The sequence below is a fragment of the Sarcophilus harrisii genome, chromosome 4 (genome assembly GCF_902635505.1).
Source record: "Sarcophilus harrisii chromosome 4, mSarHar1.11, whole genome shotgun sequence".
NCBI lineage: Eukaryota > Metazoa > Chordata > Mammalia > Dasyuromorphia > Dasyuridae > Sarcophilus > Sarcophilus harrisii.
This window is the reverse complement of record NC_045429.1, coordinates 144,434,735-144,455,994: the sequence shown is the minus strand read 5'-3', so window position 1 is coordinate 144,455,994 and position 21,260 is coordinate 144,434,735. Positions and strand designations below refer to the sequence as shown.

The 21,260-nt window shown below is 34.5% G+C and overlaps 1 protein-coding gene across 5 annotated transcripts in view; it reads left to right on the top strand.

Annotated features, from left to right (window-relative positions):
* The window catches only part of SASH1 (SAM and SH3 domain containing 1), a 378,674-nt gene that overhangs the window by 232,569 nt on the left and 124,845 nt on the right, over positions 1-21,260 (top strand). The window lies entirely within an intron of this gene.

Below are 21,260 nucleotides of genomic sequence, written 5' to 3'. Positions count from 1 at the left end.
ACTGCTCCATTGGAAATGATTTGGTTGATCTCGTTGCTGAGGATGGCCAGGTCCATCAGAACTGGTCATCATATAGTATTGTTGTTGAAGTATATAATAATCTCCTGGTCCTGCTCATTTCGCTCAGCATCAGTTCGTGTAAGCCTCTCCAGGCCTTTCTGAAATCATCCTGTTGGTCATTTCTTACAGAACAATAATATTCCATAATATTCATATACCACAATTTATTCAGCCATTCTCCAACTGATGGGCATCCACTCAGTTTCCAGTTTCTAGCCACTACACTAAATCTTTATATGTGATGGCACTTCAAATACATGAAGACAATTATTAAGATGGTGTGATTCAATGGGAACATGAAGAGGAAAGAGGAAGGGAAAATAAAACATTTATTAAGTACCCACTAGATGCCAGGTTTAGATGTTGACCAGCTGTATGAACCTGGGCAATCCACTTGACCCTATTTGCCTCAGTTTCCTCTCTTTAAAAACGAGCTGAGAAGGAAAATGGCAAATCATTCCAGTATCTCTACCAAGTAACTCCAAAGGGGGTCACAGAGAGTTGGACACAACTTAAATAACTGAACAACAACAAAATTGCATTAAGAACCCAAACATTTTTACTTTAACTAGTTTTGAAAGAAAAAATATTCCAAAACATAATTTTGTTCTGTAATAATTGAATAATGGGAATTTAATAAAAATAAAGCTGGAGGTAATCTTAGAGATCATCTAGATCATTATTTTTACACATGAAGGAATGGAGGTATAAGGAAGCTTATAGACTTAACTACTAGTTAAGTAGTAGTACTAGTTAAGTGGTAACTAATTATTGGAGCAAAGAGTTGAACTTTCATCTCTTTTAAAACTTATCACTCTTTCATTGTACCATGATGCTCTTCTCTTTCTTTAAAAAGTGTTAACAAACTGATTTACTTAAATGTGTGTGTATCTAGACAATTTGAACTTCAGATTATTATTAGTAGAATCCTAATCCCACCCCCTCAATATTTCAGTTTATTTTGGACATATTTGTTGTTCAGTCTTGTCCAATTCTTTGTAATACCATTTGGGCTATTCTTGGCAAAGACACTGAAGTAGTTTGCCATTCTCTTTTCTATTTTATTTTCTAGATGGAGAAACTGAGGTAAACAGGATTAAGCAACCTGCCCATGGTCACATGGCTAGTGAGTGTGTAAAGTAGATTTGACCTCAGATCTTCTGACTCCAGGCTTGGCACTCCATCCACTAAGTCATTTAATTTCAGCTGTATCTATATCTATATCCCCTATTATTAAATAGGAGCCAGAAATTAAGGTCTTTCAGATAGGTCTAATTAAAATGATAATGACAATAATAGGTCTATTTTCTTAATTATTGATTGTTGTTTGATGTGAAAGTTAATATAATAAAAAAAAAAATGGCCCTGTAATCAAAGACCCCTGGGTTCAGATCACACCAGTGATACTTTGAGTGTCCTTGATTATTTTAATTCAATTGTAAAATTAGTGAGGTTTTTGAATAGTTAGCCTCTGAGATTCCTTTAGTTCTAAACCTGTGACTATATGATTCCTGACTAGATCCTTCTCAACAGGGGTGTGTGTGTGTGTGTGTGTGCATGTATTATGTATAGATATATAGTAATATGATCTGAACAATACTTTACCCCCATAAAATCCAATCCAGCAAAGAAAGAATACAAAATTGTCTCTGTTAGTCATGTGTTAAAAATAATAAGGATTTAGCTACTTGAGAGTAGGGATTAGATTGGTTTTATTTTTGGGACCTCATTTTCCTATAAAATGCCTATTTGTAAATATTTGGTAAATTGAATTTAATTGAGAGTAGACATTATCTACTTTTGGAGTTTGCAGCTTAATAGGGGGAAAGGTGATATACTTTAATTTTGATAGTGTAGTTCCAATATTGTCCCTGTCTTTGAGGGGCCTTTTAAAAATGGTACTGAAGAGGACTGACATTAATGGGTAAAAATTAGTGAACATTTGATGTAGATTAAATTTATGTCATCATATTAGTTTATCTAAAATCATCGTTAAGTAATGTCACTACTACATTATAATCTAATTTTGTTGTAATGTTATCACTTGAAGCATGAGAGATTGGTGAAGACCCAATCTCTCATTGAACCTTAGAAATTATTAATTTCTCTCATCATTCTAATATCACATTATTTATTGGATATTTGAAGAAAATCATTCCTAAAAATTATTATCCCTATAATATTGTTCCACTTGGAATAATGGATTTTAATGTATTCTATGATATTAAGTATGCTTTTAAAGTATAAAAAAATTTCTCATGTTTTGTGTCTATATGTATAGTTGCATACATACACACAGAAAGGGTGTTCCAGATCTTAGAGCATTTGACTTTTAGAAAACACTGTATACACATGTTATTTTAGCATGTAGAAGAGTAGAATTTAATCTCTTTAAAGACAGGGATTATATTGGGATTATATTTGAAATTGTAGTTGCTAAAAGTTCCTTTAAATAAATGTTCATCAATTGATTTTAAGAGGTAGTATCAAAAGGAAAAGAAATATACTTTGATTTTGATAATGTGATACCAACATTTCCCTTGCATTTGATAAAGGAGCTTTAAAAAAAATAAGAAAGATTGACTTTAAGGAAAAATGTTTGCTGAATATTTGATCTGTAACATTGAATTAGTAAGCAGAGATGTGTCCTGAAGAAGGTGAATACACTCTGACAAAATCACTTTTGAGAATTATCATGCTCAAAAATATATCATCTAGCGTGACCTTTCTCTGATCTAAGGCTGGCTGTTAGGCTAGTTTGTTCTGTACCTTAATAGTACTTCATTGGGTAGGAAATACTCAATGTCAAAACTTTAACCTTTCCATCCTGAAGAAAATCTGCAGCTTATTTACAATATATATAGCCTCAGATAGTTGCCTAAAGAAGTGACAATAAGTTACTTGCTAGAGTCACTTAGCAAATATGTGTCACTTGTAGGACTTGAGCACAGGTCTTTCTTATTCAGATATTTGGGATTCTATCCATTATGCATTACGTCTTAACAAGTTATTTAAAATGCAAGATTTCTTTCCAAATGATTTTCTATTTTTATTTTGTTTTCTTTCCTAGAAGCAATATCCAGAGAAAGATGCATCTCTCTCTACATTACATATAGAATTAAAGCACATACATAGGAAAAGATCTTATATGTTGAAAATAGCATTTAATGATTGCAAGTATGTATATAGTCTTTGCAAAGATTTTTACAATTATTATTTCATTTGATCTTCACAACAATTTGCTGTTAGTTAAATCTATGTTATTTCATAGATGAGAAACTGAGACAGATCAAGGGTAAGTGAAGTGGTTAGGGATACACATCATAAATTGCTGATGCCTAATTTAACTTACAACTTTCTGTCTCCAGGTCCAGGTTCAACCTCTTATAGATCAGATAACTTTGTTATTTATTCTTTAAATTCTTATGTTCTGTGCATTAATTAATTTAAGTGGCATGGGTCTTCCACTGAACAAACATTTCTATAGGTAAATTTTTGTTATAGAAAGAAAGCAAGAACTTATTAGGAAAACAAATCATTAGAGGAAAATGTGAATAAGATTAAATTGCAAATCTGTACATGTGGTAGGTATGTATTTAGCACAACAAAGTGGGTATAGCCAATAGTTGTTCTTGCTAGGAGTCTTAAGTTATTTTATGCACTGCATAGATATGATATTACTATGTCTTTCTCTCTTAAAATCTTAAAAATATGCATGCATACATACACACAGAAAGGGTGTTCCAGATCTTAAAGCATTTGACTTTTGGAAAACACTGTATACACATGTCATTTTAGCATGTAGAAGAGTAGAATTTAATCTCTTTAAGGCCAGGGATTATATTGGGATTATATTTGAAATTGTAGTTGCTAAAAGTTCCTTTAATAAATGTTCATCAGTTGATTTTAAGAGGTAGTATCAAAAGGAAAAGAAATATATTTTGATTTTGATAATGTGATACCAACATTTCCCTTGCATTTGATAAAGAAGCTTTAAAAAAAATGATGCTAAGGATGATTGACTTCAAGGAAAAATGTTTGCTGAATATTTGATCTGTAACACTGAATTAGTAAGCAGAGATGTGTCCATAAATACATAATTTCTTTTTCTCTTTCTGTTTCTTGATTACTGCTGTAGTAATGGCCATGAACTCTTGGTGGCAGCAATTGGGGTGGCATGAACTATACAACATATTGTTGTCATCTTTTTCTTATTGATTCTTTTTGCTGTTACATTCCATTTGTTTCCAAAAAAAATCTATCAATTTTTCTTCCTGAACAAACCATTCTTCATTAGCATTTTTTAAAAAAAAGAAAAAAAGCTCAGCAAAATCAACCCCTACATCCACCCATGTTTGATAGTATATGCAATACTACATAATCATAATCCCCTACCTGTGCAATAAATATTTAGATCATGATGGACAAAAATAAGTGAGAAGAAATATTTTTGCATTGTCTTAAGATTTGTAGAACTCTTACTTTACAGCAACCCTATGCAATACCAGATAAAGGATAAAATATATAAAGTTAAGATTTCATAAAGGTTTCCTTTTGGAATTGGCAGCAAGAGTGATATGTTCAATATTAACCCTTCCTTTCCCCTCCTGTTTATCAGAATGCTTTTTTCAAGGAACAGTGATAAATCACCTGAATAATTTGTTTTAAGACACTAGCATGGATATCACATTCAGTCCAAGTGATTACTTGGAAGAAATTACTATGGAATTTCCTCTGATGTAGAATATAATGTCAACACATCGCAGGTCCTTAATAAATGCTGAATTAAATTTGACATTTGAATTTGAACAACACTTTTTTGATTGCATAAACAATGTATTTTAGTTCATTGAGTAGCTTGTAAAGAAAACCAAAACTTGTTCATGTATTCTAGAGAACAGGGATAAGGATGATAATTTTTCCTGTCTAAATAGTTATTGAATATATAGGCTTTCCATTGGCAAATAGTTTTGGAAATCAAGATATTTTTGTTGTTTTATAGATTTGTGATTTTATGAATGTAGATAATCTGGATAGAGATAATGTGAATGAGCAATCATGCTATCTCACACTTATTCATATCCCCTCATAAATCTTTCAAAAGTCCATCCAATATTTTAGAAGCTTATATTTCTCATCATATTCAAAAGATACTAAAAAACCACACTAGCCATCTTTGATTATCCCTTCTTTTTGTTTTGTTTTGTTTTGTTTTTTTATTGATAAAAGAGACTTATTATTGGGTTTGGAAGTAAGGAGATAGGTGAAAGTAGAGATAAGGAGGGCACCAGACAGAGGGTCCAGTGGACAGAGGGTCCTCACATGGCTAGCATGCTTGGAATGTCTGCCGATTATCCCCTCTTTTGCCACGTATTTGACCCACTTTCTTTTTTCAAGCATGCATTTCTGTGATAACATCCTTCACATATTTATTATCTTTTGAAATTCATTGTTGATAATGTGTTTCACCTTACTTATAGTCAATGGCTATTTCTCCCCTGTCCTTGGGTGACCTTCCCTTTTCATCTTTTAGGGACTAGCATTCCTTGATCAAAACCATAAAGAATCACTGAAAAAAATTAATAAAAATCTAGATGGGCCTTTGTTTTAGAGAGGAACTTGGAGTCACTGAAATCCCTACAGAGTTCTACAAAGGCATGCCAACCCACTTGTTTCTGTTTGATTCTTTGTTCATGCAGTGTCTGTGCAAGGTTTATTTATTGATGCACCAACTTTGCTTTGCCATCCAAGTATAGAAGGAAACCACACATTCTTCATCTACATAGTTTTTCTAATGTGAATTGTTAGTGTATACCTTTTTGAGTGATTATGGATATTATTTAAAAGGTTTCGCAATATTCTGAAGCTTGATGAAATCAACACAGTATCATCCTTCAAAACGAGAATTCTTACCTATATGGAATCTATCTTCCTTTTCACTGTTTATTAGTCATCTTCCATTGTGGTGGCAAAACATCTTTGGCAAAGACATCTCTCTATTTCAGTCCTCATTTGGTATCTATAATAAGAAGCTTTGAAAAAAATAATGATTGGGTTTTTATTAATTTATGAGAAGACATTGTAATTGATCATATGTATTTCATTGAAATAATTTAGATTCTGTCTTTATTGTGTTAACTTTGGAATTGCTTGTAGTCTTTGAAATGTTGATCTCATAATAAAACTTATTTAAGTTTCTAAATATACATCAGTGCTTGATTTGCTAGATTAAACATTGAAGAAAAGCAACTTCCTCCAATGGTTCCTCCCATGATGCTTCTCACAGCACCCCAGAACTTCAAAAATGTTGTTGACTAGCACTTGTCTCTTTTATACTTTTGCTAAAGCTTATTTGTTTCCTTCTTTATCTTGACTTGGGGAAAATTAGAATTAAGGAATACTTAAAGCATTAGTTTTATAGCAGATATACTACAATATAGAGCGATAGAATTTCTAAGTTTACAGAGAGTTTAGAGAACATTTCATCTAATTTACCCATTGTGTAGTTGAAGTTGATATGTTATGTATACTTATTGTGTATCTAAGTTATATTTTAATATATTTAACATCTACTGGTCATCCTGCCATCTAGGGGAGGGGGTGGGGGGGGGTAAGAGGTGAAAAATTGGAACAAGAGGTTTGGCAATTGTTAATGCTGTAAAGTTACCCATGTATATATCCTGTAAATAAAAGGCTATTAAATAAAAAAAAAAAAAAAGTTGATATGTTAAATGACTTGATCAAATTGTAAAGTAGAACCAAAACCCAAGTCTCTTGACTCCTGGTTTATATCTCTTTCCACTGTATTAATAGTATTAAAAAAAAATTTACAAACTTTTATTTGCAATTCCTCATTTGATCTTCACTACTGTGGTGCAAGGTAGATAGTATAAATAGTGATATCTCTATTTTACAGATAAGAAAAATAAGCATTAATTATTACAGGTGTTTGGTTTAGATCTCTCATGACTTTAGTAGAAACCAGAATTCAAGTGAGACTCTTTCCATTTCCAATATTATCTTTGCATCATTCTGCTAGCTAGAAAATGCTAGTGAGATTTTCATGAATAGAATGAATTAAAACCATATATTTTTAAATATGTAATACTTTATAATTTCTGTTAATCCTGATTCCTCTAGTCTGAATGCTCCCACCACTGTCACCAGTCCTTGATCCTCCAATGCCTCAGGAGATGAAGAAATGAATGAAAAATGCATTTAATGAGTACTTCCTATGTGTTGGGTACTATGCTAAATATTAAGGATACAAATGCAAAAAAGAGTAGATTTCTTTTTAAGACTTTACTTGGAGGAGAACCACTTTACAAGTGGTGAACTGGGGACTGGTTTTGGTGTGGAAAGTCCAGAATGGAGTTAGGACAGCAATTGATACCCATGCTCTTTCCTCATGCTATGGCTATAGTGGATTGGATTAGTTTCCTGAAATAAGATGGGATATGGGACAAGATATGCAAGGTGTGGCTGGAAGATGTATGAGAAATGTAATCACTGAGTCAGGGTAATGACTCAAGGTCAAATCAGAAGGGTACAAATGATTTGTTGGATTTCTATAGACAAAAAAATAAATCCAGACCTATGAAAAGAGATGTCTCTCAGGGTTTATTATCTAGGCTGAAGCTTGGGTAATTGTAGAAAGTCACAGTCAATGGGGAAACGCTGTGGGAGATATAAGATCCTTCAGCCCAGAGGGAACCTGCTAACAATGTCTGGTTTGAGACAATTCTAAGATGAAGAAATTGAAACTATTTCTAGTCATATGAAAAGATGCTCCAAGTCATTATTAATCAGAGAAATGCAAATTAAGACAACTCTAAGATACCACTACACACCTGTCAGATTGGCTAAGATGACAGGAAAAAATAATGATGATTGTTGGAGGGGATGTGGGAAAACTGGGACATTGATGCATTGTTGGTGGAGTTGTGAACGAATCCAACCATTTTGGAGAGTAGTTTGGAACTATGCTCAAAAAGTTATCAAACTGTGCATACTATTTGATCCAGCAGTGTTACTACTGGGCTTATATCCCAAAGAGATCATAAAGAAGGGAAAGGGACCTGTATGTGCACGAATGTTTGTGGCAGCCCTCTTTGTAGTGGCTAGAAACTGGAAACTGAATGGATGTCCATCAGTTGGAGAATGGCTGAATAAATTGTGGTATATGAATATTATGGAATATTACTGTTCTGTAAGAAATGACCAACAGGATGATTTCAGAAAGGCCTGGAGAGACTTACATGAACTGATGCTGAGCGAAATGAGCAGGACCAGGAGATCATTATATACTTCAACAACAATACTATATGATGACCAGTTCTGATGGACCAGGCCATCCTCAGCAACGAGATCAACCAAATCATTTCCAATGGAGCAGTAATGAACTGAAGCAGCTATGGCCAGAGAAAGAACTCTGGGAGATGACTAAAAACCATTACATTGAATTCCCAATCCCTATATTTATGCCCACCTGCATTTTTGATTTCCTTCACAAGCTAATTGTACAATATTGCAGAGTCTGATTCTTTTTGTACAGCAAAATAACAGTTTGGTCATGTATACTTATTGTGTATCTAATTTTATATTTTAATATATTTAACATCTACTGGTCATCCTGCCATCTGGGGGAGGGGGTGGGGGGGTAAGAGGTGAAAAAATTGGAACAAGAGGTTTGGCAATTGTTAATGCTTAAGTTACCCATACATATAACCTGTAAATAAAAGGCTATTTAAAAAAAGTTAAAAAAAACAAAACAAAAACAAAAAAAAACAATGTCTGGTTTGGCTCCCCATCTCCTCTAAGGGCTCTCATCCTTTCTGAGAAGTCAGTGGGTGGTGACAACCTGTGTTGTGATTGAAGCAGAGTGATAACAGGTGGAAGAGTGATACCAGGTGGCAAACTATATACAATAGCAAGTTGTTTATGTGATCCCACACACCCAGTATATACTGGGCAGTTGCCCAGTGTTTTTGTTACATAAGGGTATGAGGGTATAAAAATAGGAAAGTCCTTGAAATAAATGGACTCCATTTTCCCACCATACTCAGGAGTCCTGCCTCATTACTTCTTTACTAGGATGGTATATTACTCATCCCAGCATGGGTCCCTAAAAAGCATGGTATGTTTTGTCACCTCAACTTGGGGGCTCTAGAAATTAGGATATTTTAATCACCCCGGTGCGGGGGCTCTAGAAAATAATGGTACATTTTGTCACCCCAACTTGGGGACTCTAGAAAGCAGGATACACAGGTAACAGTAATTATCTTGTGTAACTAGTCTTTTTGAAGCCTGTCAGCCTGGTGCAGGACCTGCTAGAGCTCTTGTTCTCTCTTATAATGCTTGAGAAACTAAGGCTGTAGTCGTGCCACTATGGAGCATGATAGAAGAATGCAGTAAATGTTTGTAACTAAATGCTGATTCAAATCAAAGTAGGAACAGATCAAGGCAAGATAAATTCCTTGATTAAAGCCAGTGAGGTTGACTCACATCAGAGACAGGAAAAATGGCAAACAGAAATATGGTTGAATGCATGCTGGAGCTTGTGGACCTAGAAGAAAATGAATACCTTCATATACGGGAGACTGTGTGGTGCAACAGGGAAAAAATGTTGAATCTCATAATAAAACTTATTTAAGTTTCTAAATATACATCAGTGCTTGATGTATATTTCAACTCCTTCCTCTGACCCTTAGTTCCTAGGCCACCTTCAGCAATTATGCAACTTCTTCAGGCCTTAGTTTCCTCAACTGCAAAATAAAGGGGTTACACTAATTATCCTTTAAACTTTAAATCTGTAAGCCTAAGGGACTATTAAGTTCTCATCTATCCCTAAATATAGGATTCTTTGATTTTTAAAATGTCTTTCAACTTTAAAATGAACTACAAAAACCTTGGTCTGTAAGATTAAAGCTTAGATTTGAAAGTGAACAAAGTTCAGTTTTTCAAAATAGGCTTATTCATTGAAAGGACTACAATTGTTCTTGGGAACTTCTCTCCAACACCTTAGTCAAAGGAAGTTAATTAAACTTAGGCATCTGTTAATAGGGTTCCCCTTTGGCAGAAAGACAGCTTCCTCAGCAAAGAAGGAATTATCAGCCTTTCTTCATTCACTGAAATTTGTTTTCCCCTCTTGAAGCTTTTTATAATTATAACCTGTAAAGGTAAGACAGATCCCACACTTGCTTACCCATGTCAAGCCCCTCTGTGTTTACCTGCCTGAGCAGGCCGTACTGGATTTTAGAAAGCCTCCTTTTTGTTTGTACAGACTTACTTTTCGACTCAGAAGCCTCTTTTCACATTTTACTAATGTGTCTATCAGGCCTAGCAGGGCTTTGAGTCATCTCAAACAATTGCAAGTAGCTTCTGCACAGACAAGAAACAATTTGTTCCTGGGGATTTTCTACCTCAATACACTAGTTTAAAAAAAAAAAAAAAAAAAAAAAAAAAAAAAAGCAGTTGAAACAGTTGGTTCGTTTAAGGTTTTCCTGGAATATTGGACACTTATTTTTAACTAGTTTTTGTTTTTTTGTTTTTGAGGAAGGGAAAGGACCTTTTGTATCTTATTCCATAAGCTCCACTCATTGTGTGCTCCATCTATAACATTTTCAATAAAAGAATAATAGGTTTATAGCCACCAATTATCTCCTGAATTTTCAAAGTTTAGTCCAACCTGTACTTATTGCCCTTTATGTGGGTTTGGGCTTTTTCAAAGGTCTGTGTCACGAACAGGTTACAGGGTAGATTTGCTTAATGATTTTTTTTTTCTAAGTCTGCCACAGATGTATGTCGATGTTAAGCCATAAGACTTCTAACAATGTCAAGCTTTGTAAGAAAAGAGGTCACAAGGAACTGTAGCCCAGACCCTCTGCCATCTCAGAAAAATCCTTCTGAATTTCTTCACATGATCCATTTGAGGCAGTTATGTGGTACAATTGATAGAGTAATGGGCCTAGAGTTGTTAAAAAACTGAATTCTTCCTAGCTGTGTCACTCTGAGCAAAGGTTTTGCTCAGTTTCCTAATCTGAAAAATGGCAATAATCAGGACTCCTGTCCCCCGGTGCATTCATTTGAGGATCAAATGAAAGGATTGTATAGTTCTTTGCATGATGCCTAACACATAGTGAGTGCTATCTATATAAATATTAGCTATTTATTATCATCATAGTGTTGGGCTTGGAATCAGGAAGATGAGTTCATATATGTCCTCACACCTTCACTGTGTGGTCAAGTCATTTAACCTTTGTTTCAGTTTCCTCAATTGTAAGATTTACCCCTCTTGTAGTATCTGGTCCAGTAAGTTAATCTTTTTTCATATCAGCAATATTTTTTTATAATCAATAGTGTCTTTTCTTAAATGTCTTCCATGCAATTTTAAGAAATTTTCTATTTTTCAGTACATAGTAAAATACTCGATTAATCCTTTTCCTTTTCAGTTCAGAACAGTGACTACTTGCTAAACTCTTACTAAGTAACAGACACTGATATGAGATGCTATGGACTAAAGTAACAGTGCCTGCACTCATGAAATTTTCAGTTAAGTCTAATGAAGCAGTAGGAGTGTGATATATGTAGGAATAAATGTGATTCAAGATTAAATGAGATAGGTGTAAGAGAGAGATACACATAAATTGCTCTAAAATTTTTTTTCACTGCATTGGAGATATCGACAAGCAAAACATTGTATGAGTTTATAAGAGAAATTCATTCTTCCCTGAAGGATAGTGGGGATTTTATGTTTTTTCCCCCAATTAACAGACCTTTATTTTCTCTATTTCTCATTCTTCCTCCACTGGAGAAAACGAATAAGCAAAATCCTTGTCAAAAATGTGCATAATCAAGTAAAACAAATACCTTTTTTGCCAACTTCAAAAATATGTCTTATTTTTTCACCTTAAGTATATCACTTTTCTTTTAGGAAAAGAGTAGTATTTTTTATCATTAAGTCTCTGGAATTCTGGCTGATCGATAAATTGATAAGAATGCTTAAGTTTTACAGAGTTGTTTGTTTTTATGTAGAATCTGACAGCTGAGATGAGCCTTGAAAATAGAATTCCACCTGAAATAGTTTACTGGGAATGCCTTCTGTGTCTGGGAAATGAATAGGGATTGACAGTCAACAATTTGGGACAACTGGTTCTCTGGTTTGGAGTATGCCAAAGGAAATAGTTTGAATTGAGATTGAAAAGGCAAGTTAGAGATGGATTATAGAGGGCATTTTTTTTTCTGTTAAGTATAATACACATGCTTATGAATTATAGTCCTATGTTAATAGTGTTCAGATTTGCAATAGTAAAAACAAAAGTCCCCAAAGAATCTTCCATGGACCCAGAACATATGTCTATAACAGTTTTCATATTTAGTTAGATATTTCTTTTTTTTAATAGCATTTTATTTTCAAAATACATGCAAAGAAAGTTTTCAACATTCACCCTTGCAAAACCTTGTGTTCCAAATTTTTCTCCCTTCCTTTTCCAATGTCTGTTAAAACATGTGCAATTCTTCTATACATAGTTCCACATTTATCATGCTGCACTAGTAGAATCAGATCAAAAAGGGAGAAAAATGGAAAACAAAAACAAGCAAACAACAACAAAAAGTGAAAAAACTATGTTCTCATCCACATTCAGTCCTAGCAGCCCTCTTTCTGGATGCAGATGGCTCTCTCCATCACAAGTCTATTGAAATTGGTTTGAATCATTTCATTTTTATAAAGAGCCCCACCCATCAGAATTGATCATCACATAATCTTGTTTTTGATGTGTACAATGTTCTCTTGGTTCTATTCACTTCACTTAGCCATTAGTTCATGTAAGTCTCTCCTGGCCTTTTGGAAATCATCCTGCTGGATGATATGACTTTTTATAACACTAAGAATATAGGTTTTGCAACTTTGTGAGTGCTTATCATATTGTATTACTATTTTGTTAAAATTGACAAATTGCATGAAAAACATGTTTTGATTAACTTAGAATATATAGAATACCACTACAATGCTCTGTTCTTGTGAAGAAACCTGATTGTGCATGTAAAATTCTTTTTTTTAAAATTTGATTGATTCTCTAAAAAAATTTTTAATAGTCCTTTCGGTTTTTATATTCATCTGCAGGCCTTGATATACAATTTATCTTGTTTCCTAATTCTCTAATCCCTTAATTCTTTACCATTAAATTAAGCATTTGTTAAATGCCAACTCTGTGTAAGGCATTGTACTAAAGGCTGAAAATACAAATATAAAAGTGAGATCCTGCCCTCAAGGTTCTTGAAATAAATTGGGGGGAGGGGAAAAACCATTACCACAGGTTCATTACTATTATTTTTAATTCAAACCTTCGCTGCTACAGATGCTATGAGAACATCATGCTTACTGACCTTAGAGATGAGGTCCTGATATATTTCCTGTTCTGTTTTGTTTCCTGTTTTCATTTTCCAGAGTTTCTTGTTTGTGTTCCTTGAGAAAAATGTTGTCTATCAAGAAAAAGAAAAGCTGGCTTCAGCCTGTGTTTATATAAAGTTTTAGTTGCATATGTTATGCTGTGCTCAATGATAAATATAAAGATTGCTCTGCAATTAATGGTCTGGTTAGTACCAGGATAGCCCCCAAAAATGTACCTTTTAATTCTTTTTCTTTCTAAGATAACTTATTTGGGAGAACAATGAAAAGAGGAAAGCATTTTTGTGGGGAACCATACACACCATCTACAACATAAAACCTAAAATTATTGTTTTTCCTTGATTTTATTTAATACTTTAAAAATATCAGGACTACAGCAATATTTTTAAATCATGGCTTTAGATGAAACATGGTATGAAAGGTCTGTTATGGATATTCACCTTAGATCTCTAACATGCCTTGATTTCCAAGGATTTTTGAAACTGCCACTATTCTCCGCTCTTGCCTGCCCCCTTTTGTGTAAGGGATCTTATGATCCCGTATAAGAAATCTTAGATATGAGGTAGTGCCACTAAAATATGATATTAAAGAGAGACTTGCTAATTTTTTCAATCTAGTCTTTCTGCAGTGACAGCTTTCTGGTGTGTTCATCTTAAATCAGAGGTCTAGTTCTCTGTTTCATGGCCTCATCAACTTGATTTTTTTTAAAAATTCAACTTCCTCAGAAGATCATTTCCAGGGGAAATGATTTCAGATTAATCATACTCTAAAAAGACTTGATTTCTAAACCAGAATGCTATTTTCGTAGGATTTTCTTTCTTGGTGAGTAAATCTACGCAGGAGCTCAAATTATAGATCATAAAGTTGCTTCATAACCATTGAATTGGACCCAAGGGACATAGATCATCTGAAGTTACATTTTTTGTCAAGGTATTGAGGCCTGAAGGGCTCAGAAATGGGTTTTCTCACCACTTTGTAGATCTGTTCACTCCATATCTACTAGGACTGTGAGCCTAGGGAGGGCATTTAAAACCTTTGTATTTTCACACAATTCATTTAAAGATTTTTCTAATGCAGATCACATATTGCTCTTCATTGGTAGAATGGAGTTGCTTCACCTGGGAATTTCCTAGAACAGTGAGGCCTCAGGCTTGGCTGTCACATTTATATCCCCTTAGGAAGGAAGGAAGGAAAGAAAGAAGGAAGGAAGGAAGACTGGTTGCTGACTTGACCTTGTGGATTCAGGATATTTCTGTCTAAACTCTAATAAAGATTTACATCAGAGTGTACCCTCTTTGGGTATGGTGTTAGAGAAATGACAAATTATTACTCTTGGATCCTCCCTTTTCTGGATTTCTTGGAAATGATTTATTGATGTGATAGCATTGATTGTACTATTGCATCATTTCAATCATCTCCAACTGTTCCTGACCCTATTTAGGGTTTTCTTGGCAAAAATAGTGGAATGTTTTGCCATTTCCTTTTCCAGTTCATTTTACAGATGAGAAAAATGAGGCAGACAGGGCTGTGTCTTGGCCAGAGTCACAAAGCTAGAGAGTGGCTGAGGTTAGGTTTGAATTGTGAATAATGAGTCTTCTTGAGTTCAGGCTTGGCACTTTGCTGCCCATGTGACAGAATTACAATGAATTGAACCTTGAATTACCTTTTATTAGCTGAATTTTAGTCTCCTTGGTGATTTTTGGAGTCCCGTCTTGGTTTCCTTGATTGCTCAAGGAAGACATCTCATGTCAACTTCATCTCCCTAGCATTCACAAGATATCTCTTAGACTCAGTTGCTTCCACAAATTTCTAATACCTTCTAGTTGTATTGATTCCTATTTTCCTTTTCTGATGGTGCTATTGGTTAGCCTTGGACCCAAAATCAACAAAAGTATCCTTCCTTGAGTCTACTGACTCACTACATAAAGAATTTTTGTTTTTGTTTATCCTTGAAATTGAGATTTTCTTTATTTTCCTGTAAATCATTTATTTTTACTCTTTGGCTGTTCCTTAAATTATGATGCCTGCACCCAATTGTCTCAGCCCCCCAATTGCATGACTGAGAAGAACAGTATTCTTGCCTCTTGAGTTCTAGCTTCCTAAGACAGTAGAAGTGATGGCTTTTTTTTTTTTTTTTTTTTTTTGACAGCAATGGAGCAACAAAACTGAGCCTGAGTTAAAGTGATTTCCTCACAGATACTTTGCTATTAAACAGCTGAGCTGGAATTCAAATCCTGAACACCTAATTTCACATTCATTTAATCTCTCAGCAGTTGCCTCTGCAATCATTTAATCATTTGTAAGATAGGACAAAACTATTTGTACTGTCATTACCACTGTATCTTATGAGACTCTTTGTTAAACTAAAAAAAACTCCACATAAATGTGAGTGAATATTCTTCCCTGGAAATCCTCAGCACTGCTATAGGGGGAGAGTGAGTATGTATAAGACTGCTTGGGAATAGTCTTTCATTGTTATTTTCTTTGTTATATGTGACCCAAAACAAAGAGGTTTTGCCTATCTCTAAATCTGATCTCTACTAGAGCTACAAAACTTTGTTGGAATGCAATTTAGGATTGCAATGAGATGTTAGGAGCTTCTATATTGGACAAATAAGCAGTATACAGAAATTATTGGTGTTTTGAAAAAAAATATAAATCAAAATCAAGCCAGTTTTTCAGATTTTAACTCCTCTCAATTCCCCCCCCCCAAAAAAAAAAAACTCAGGGTAAACAATGCCAAGAGGCAATAATTTGGTGCAATGAGCTGTACTTGCTACAATGACAAATGGGCTGACTGACAAATCACAGCAATTTCAACATGGCAGTTTTGCCATCTATTAAATGGGTAGTTTAGATTTCATTTAGTTAGAGAACTAGGTTCAGTAATTTGGAGAGTAGGTCTTTGAACGATTAATGCTTAGAAAAAAATCACCACATAATGGTATAAATACATCACTTATGTATAATATGTTGCTGTTGTTTCCATTATAAACCTCATTTTTCAAGCATTTATGATATGGCTGTAAAAAGTTTGCTGTAGGCTAAAATTTGCCATTTGCTTTAGAAGGAAAATTGAAATCCTAGATCCTGTTTTTTCCTAGATAGTCTTAAAACAACTATCAATTTAGAATTAAAAAAAAATATTCCCTGTGGTGGGCAACACTATTTACTAAAATAAAAAAAAAAAAATTTGATTTAGAGTGAAATGTTGTTAATGATAACCACTATATTTGGAATAATCACTAGGTCTGTCATTTTTGGAAATAATTCTCATTTCATAAAAGACAGACTGGAAAGGGTGGTAGCATGTCATGATGTCATCAAATGGTTATGTTGTAGAGTAAATATACTTATTCATATGTCATAATTTGAGCTAACCTCATCAAAGAGAAAGTTAAACTGAGGCATTTCAGATTACTTTCTATACCTTCATTATTTGGGGGAAAAAACATATTTACATATCTTGTTTACATGCTAATTTGCTTAAACATTTTAAAGATCCACCTATTCACTCTGTGTAACTTCTGCAGATTAAATACTGTGTTAGAGACTTGAGAAAGACAAAAAGTTTCAATAAGATAGTTACTGCCTTCTTGGAGTTTAAAATTGTCATGAGGGGTAAGATAAACACATTAGTTAGAATACATGGTAGTAGCATAAGAGAGACTCAAAGCTGTGCTATGTGAGATGTGAAGGGGACTTGAGCTCACAAGCTTCTTTTGTTTTGCTCAAATTTAAGAATCCTCTGGTTAAAAAGACATTGCATTCCAAAAATTTTAAGTTATTTGCAACTTGTAATACATTTCATCATAGAAGCAATGTTACAAACAATGATTAAGTTTCTAACTCGGCCCACTAGCAATTCAATTGTACCAGAATCAGACTAGTTGAGTTGAAAAGGATCTTTGAAAGCTTGTACAGCTTCCTCCACAGTCCTTTCTTGATCAACCTTCCACCCAATATAGTTAGTACTGACTGATAGTTACTGTTTGAATACTGCTAATAATGTAGAGCTCATTAGCTCTAGCATGATCTAGTATAATCAGCATAGTATTTAGAGTTATTGAACCTAGATTCTAACTCTTTTGACTTGTCATCAGTTTGATCTTGAACAAAACATCTAATGACTTATGGTTTCTTTCAGTCTCCTCATTTACAAAAAGACGGTTTTAATGATGTCACCTGAGATCTTTGCAGCTCTAATCTGGTCATCTAATCTTATGATCAAGCTCCTTCTGTTGTTAGGCAGCTCCTATCCATGTTTCCTTATATGTCTCCTTATATCTTCAAATCCATGGCTCTTTAACTTCAGAACACAAAGAACAAATCACTTTTCAGCATATGTGGTGCAGAGTGGGCTGCTGTTCATGGGTTAACATTCAAATAGTTGATTTGGGTAATGTAGAAAAATAGAGTGCTGGTGTAATACTATTGTTTCTACAAAGGGCTACTTAGAATTCTAATAGATGATTTAAATAATGCTTTAAAGTTTGCAATGTACTTGATATAGACTATTATTTTATTCTGGAGCAGGCTATTATTATTATTCCTATTTCACTGATGAAGAAACTGAGATGCAGAAGTAGTCATTTGTCTAGGATCTATCTATTTTGAGTCTACCTGAGATGTTCATCAAGTTCACAGTTACCAAAGACCCAGAAAGGAAAGTTCTGGTCACTGTCAAATGATACTTGTTTCACACCAGAAACCAATAAGATATTTATTGGTGCAAATAATATTAAAGAAGAAGCACTACTATTTGCATTTCCATTTCACTATTAGGATCATAGGACTTTGCCATTTGACTTGCAGCTGAAACTTTTCATATGTGTTCTTTCTTTCCTCCATTAGAATATGAACTCCCTGAGAGCAGAGATTGTCTTGCTTTTCTAGTTGGATCCCTAGTGACATTGTACAATGTTTTGTACACAGTAACTGTTTAAGAAAGGCTTTATTCATTCACTTACATGCTTCTCATAAAGTAAGCACATCTTGCAGTGGAAAGAACCCAGGATAATTTGCACTTCTGCTCATCTGCTGACTATCTACATGAGCCTTGGTTAAATTACTTCTATTTTCTGTATCCAGCTAGTAAATGTCTGGGATGGGATTGCTACACAATTTGGGAAGAAAGATGTCTGTACCTGTTCTGAGAGGAACAGAGATAGAAAGAGGTAGAAAAGGGATAACTGCTAACTATGAAAACTATGTATCTCCTCATTGCTACCTGCTTGTCATGTACAGGCACTCTTTCATCATGATAACGGTTACTTTGGACCTTTGTAGCAGGGTATCTTGTCAAACTCTTATAATCACTTTGAGATATTTTACATCTCCTCTCCCAGCCCCTACCTACAACATGTACTGGTTCTTCAGGAGGCAAACAGATGGCTCAGTGGATAGAGCACTGGACCCGGAGTCAGAAAGACTGTGTTCAACTCTGGTCTTAGACACTTACTATTTGATTCTGAACAAATCATTTAACTTTTATTTGTTTCTGTTTCCTCATCTGCAAAATGGCTATAAATAATAGCACCTATCTTCCAAAGTTTTTGAGAGGATTCAATGGAATAATGGTTGTAAGGTACTTACTTAGCACAGTGCCTGGCACAAATGAGTATAAATGTTAGCTGCTATTTATTGTCATCATCATTATTATTGTGATCATTAATGTTACCCTGGACAAATTCTTTGTTTATTTCAGTTTCCTTATTTGTAAAAGGATGGAGACCATATTAATACTGGTCTTGCTGGTTCTTTATATCATACAGTTGGCGCAGTTGCTTACCATTGCCTTAAGGTAGACAGGCCTTTGTTGGCTTTATTTGCTGTAGGAACTAGTCACTTAGAGGAGTCTCTGTGTCACTAAGGAGTCACTTAGAGGCTTTCCAAAGCCAAAAACTTTGGAAGATAGGTGCTATTATTTATAGCCATTTTGCAGATGAGGAATCAAATAATAAGTGTCTAAGACCAGAGTTGAACACAGTCTTTCTGACTCCAGGTCCAGTGCTCTATCCACTGAGCCATCTGTTTGCCTCCTGAAGAACCAGTACATGTTGTGGGTAGTATGTTTGTTACTGGGAAGTCTAGGTAACTGAGATCAGTTCCTCAGTTACTTGATCCCATTTGAATGTCATTAACCCAAAGAAAAGTCATTAAACACATTAGTTCAGCTCTAGACTTCTGATTGGACTGTTTTAAGACTCGACCCTATACATCATTAGTGAGAAGATTGGAATGATTATTGATGGTGAGCCACAATTTATCACATTTTTTCTTCTTCATGTCAGCATTTCTTGTTTCTCTCATTAGTTTTCTTTTCTTCAAGTTAAATTTCCTAAGTCCTTCATTCCTTCCACATTGGATTTGGTTTTTTTTTTTTTTTTTAATCTTCATTATTATCGACTTACTTAGGGAAACAATATCTCTTTCAAAATGTAGCATCCTCAGACTGATCAGAATAGAGTAACACATTACCTTTCTTGGTCTAGTGCAAAGAGCCCTGTATTGGGACTAGGGAGACCTTATACCTAGACCTGTCTTTTCAGTGGTGATGCTTGGGCAAAGCTCAAGATTTGCCTCTTCTATGTGGAAAACTATGGAGCATTGTCGCTGAGACATGTGGTGTCATGAACAGAGTACTGGGACTTGGAATCAGGAAATCCTGATTTGTTGTGATACAGGAGCCACCTGCCAGTGGCTGCTGGAGATATAACTCAGACTTGTAAAATGGTTCTCTTCATGTGAGAGGATGATGATGATACAAGGAGACTGAAAGGCAATGGTCTTCTCTGGCCTTTCCACTGAGAGGCAGTTGCCTTGTCTGACCTCTCTTTTCTTCCCTCTGCCTCCAATTTATTTCATTCCCAATCCACAAGGAACATTTGTGAAGGCTGCTTTATAATTCCTTCAAGTGTTATGATTCACAGCTGTGGAGATTCTTGGAGAATTTACCTGCCCCTTCATTTAGGCATGGTCCTTAACCCCTATTAGTTTGTATGACCCTGAATATGCCATTTAACTTATCTTTGCCTAAATTTCTTCATCTGTGAAATGGGAATAAACTGGCACCCACCTTATAGGGTTGTTGTGAAGATCACATGAGATAACAGGAGTAAAATATTTCACAAATCCTTAAAATGTTATAGAAATGCTAGCTGTTATTAATTTTTATTGCTAGTATTATTGTAATTAAGTGATAAGGCAGCTAGGTGGTGCAGTGGAGTACTGGGCTTGGAATTGGAATAGTCGTCTTTATAAGTTCATATCTGACCTCAGACACGTATTAGCTTTGTGATCCTTGTTAATCCAGTTAGCTCTGTTTGTCTTAGTTTCCTCATTTGTAAAAATGAGCAGTAGTAAACCATCCTATTATCTCTGCCCCAAAAACCCACATCCAAATGGGGTCACAGAGAGTCAGACATAATTAAAAATGACTGAATTTTTAAATGATAGTGTTGGAGTAGGTGGTAGTGGTTGTTTTTAAACATTTATGGTTCTGTGAGGTATGAGCGTAAAGTAATGAGATGGATTTTCTTGGATGACTCATGGAACCAATCTCATTATTTTTCCACTGTACAGCATTTAATGCATCCTAAGATTGCATGAACTTATTTTCTTGGGAGAGGGGGAGAAAGTGGCACAGGTTAGTAGCAGTCACATCACACTTTTGTCATGTTAAGTTTGTAGGAAAGCCCCAGATCTTTTTCATGGAAATTCATTATAATGCTTATGTAAAAAAAAAAAATAATAATTAAATTGAAATGTGAGACATTTTATTCTTTGTTAA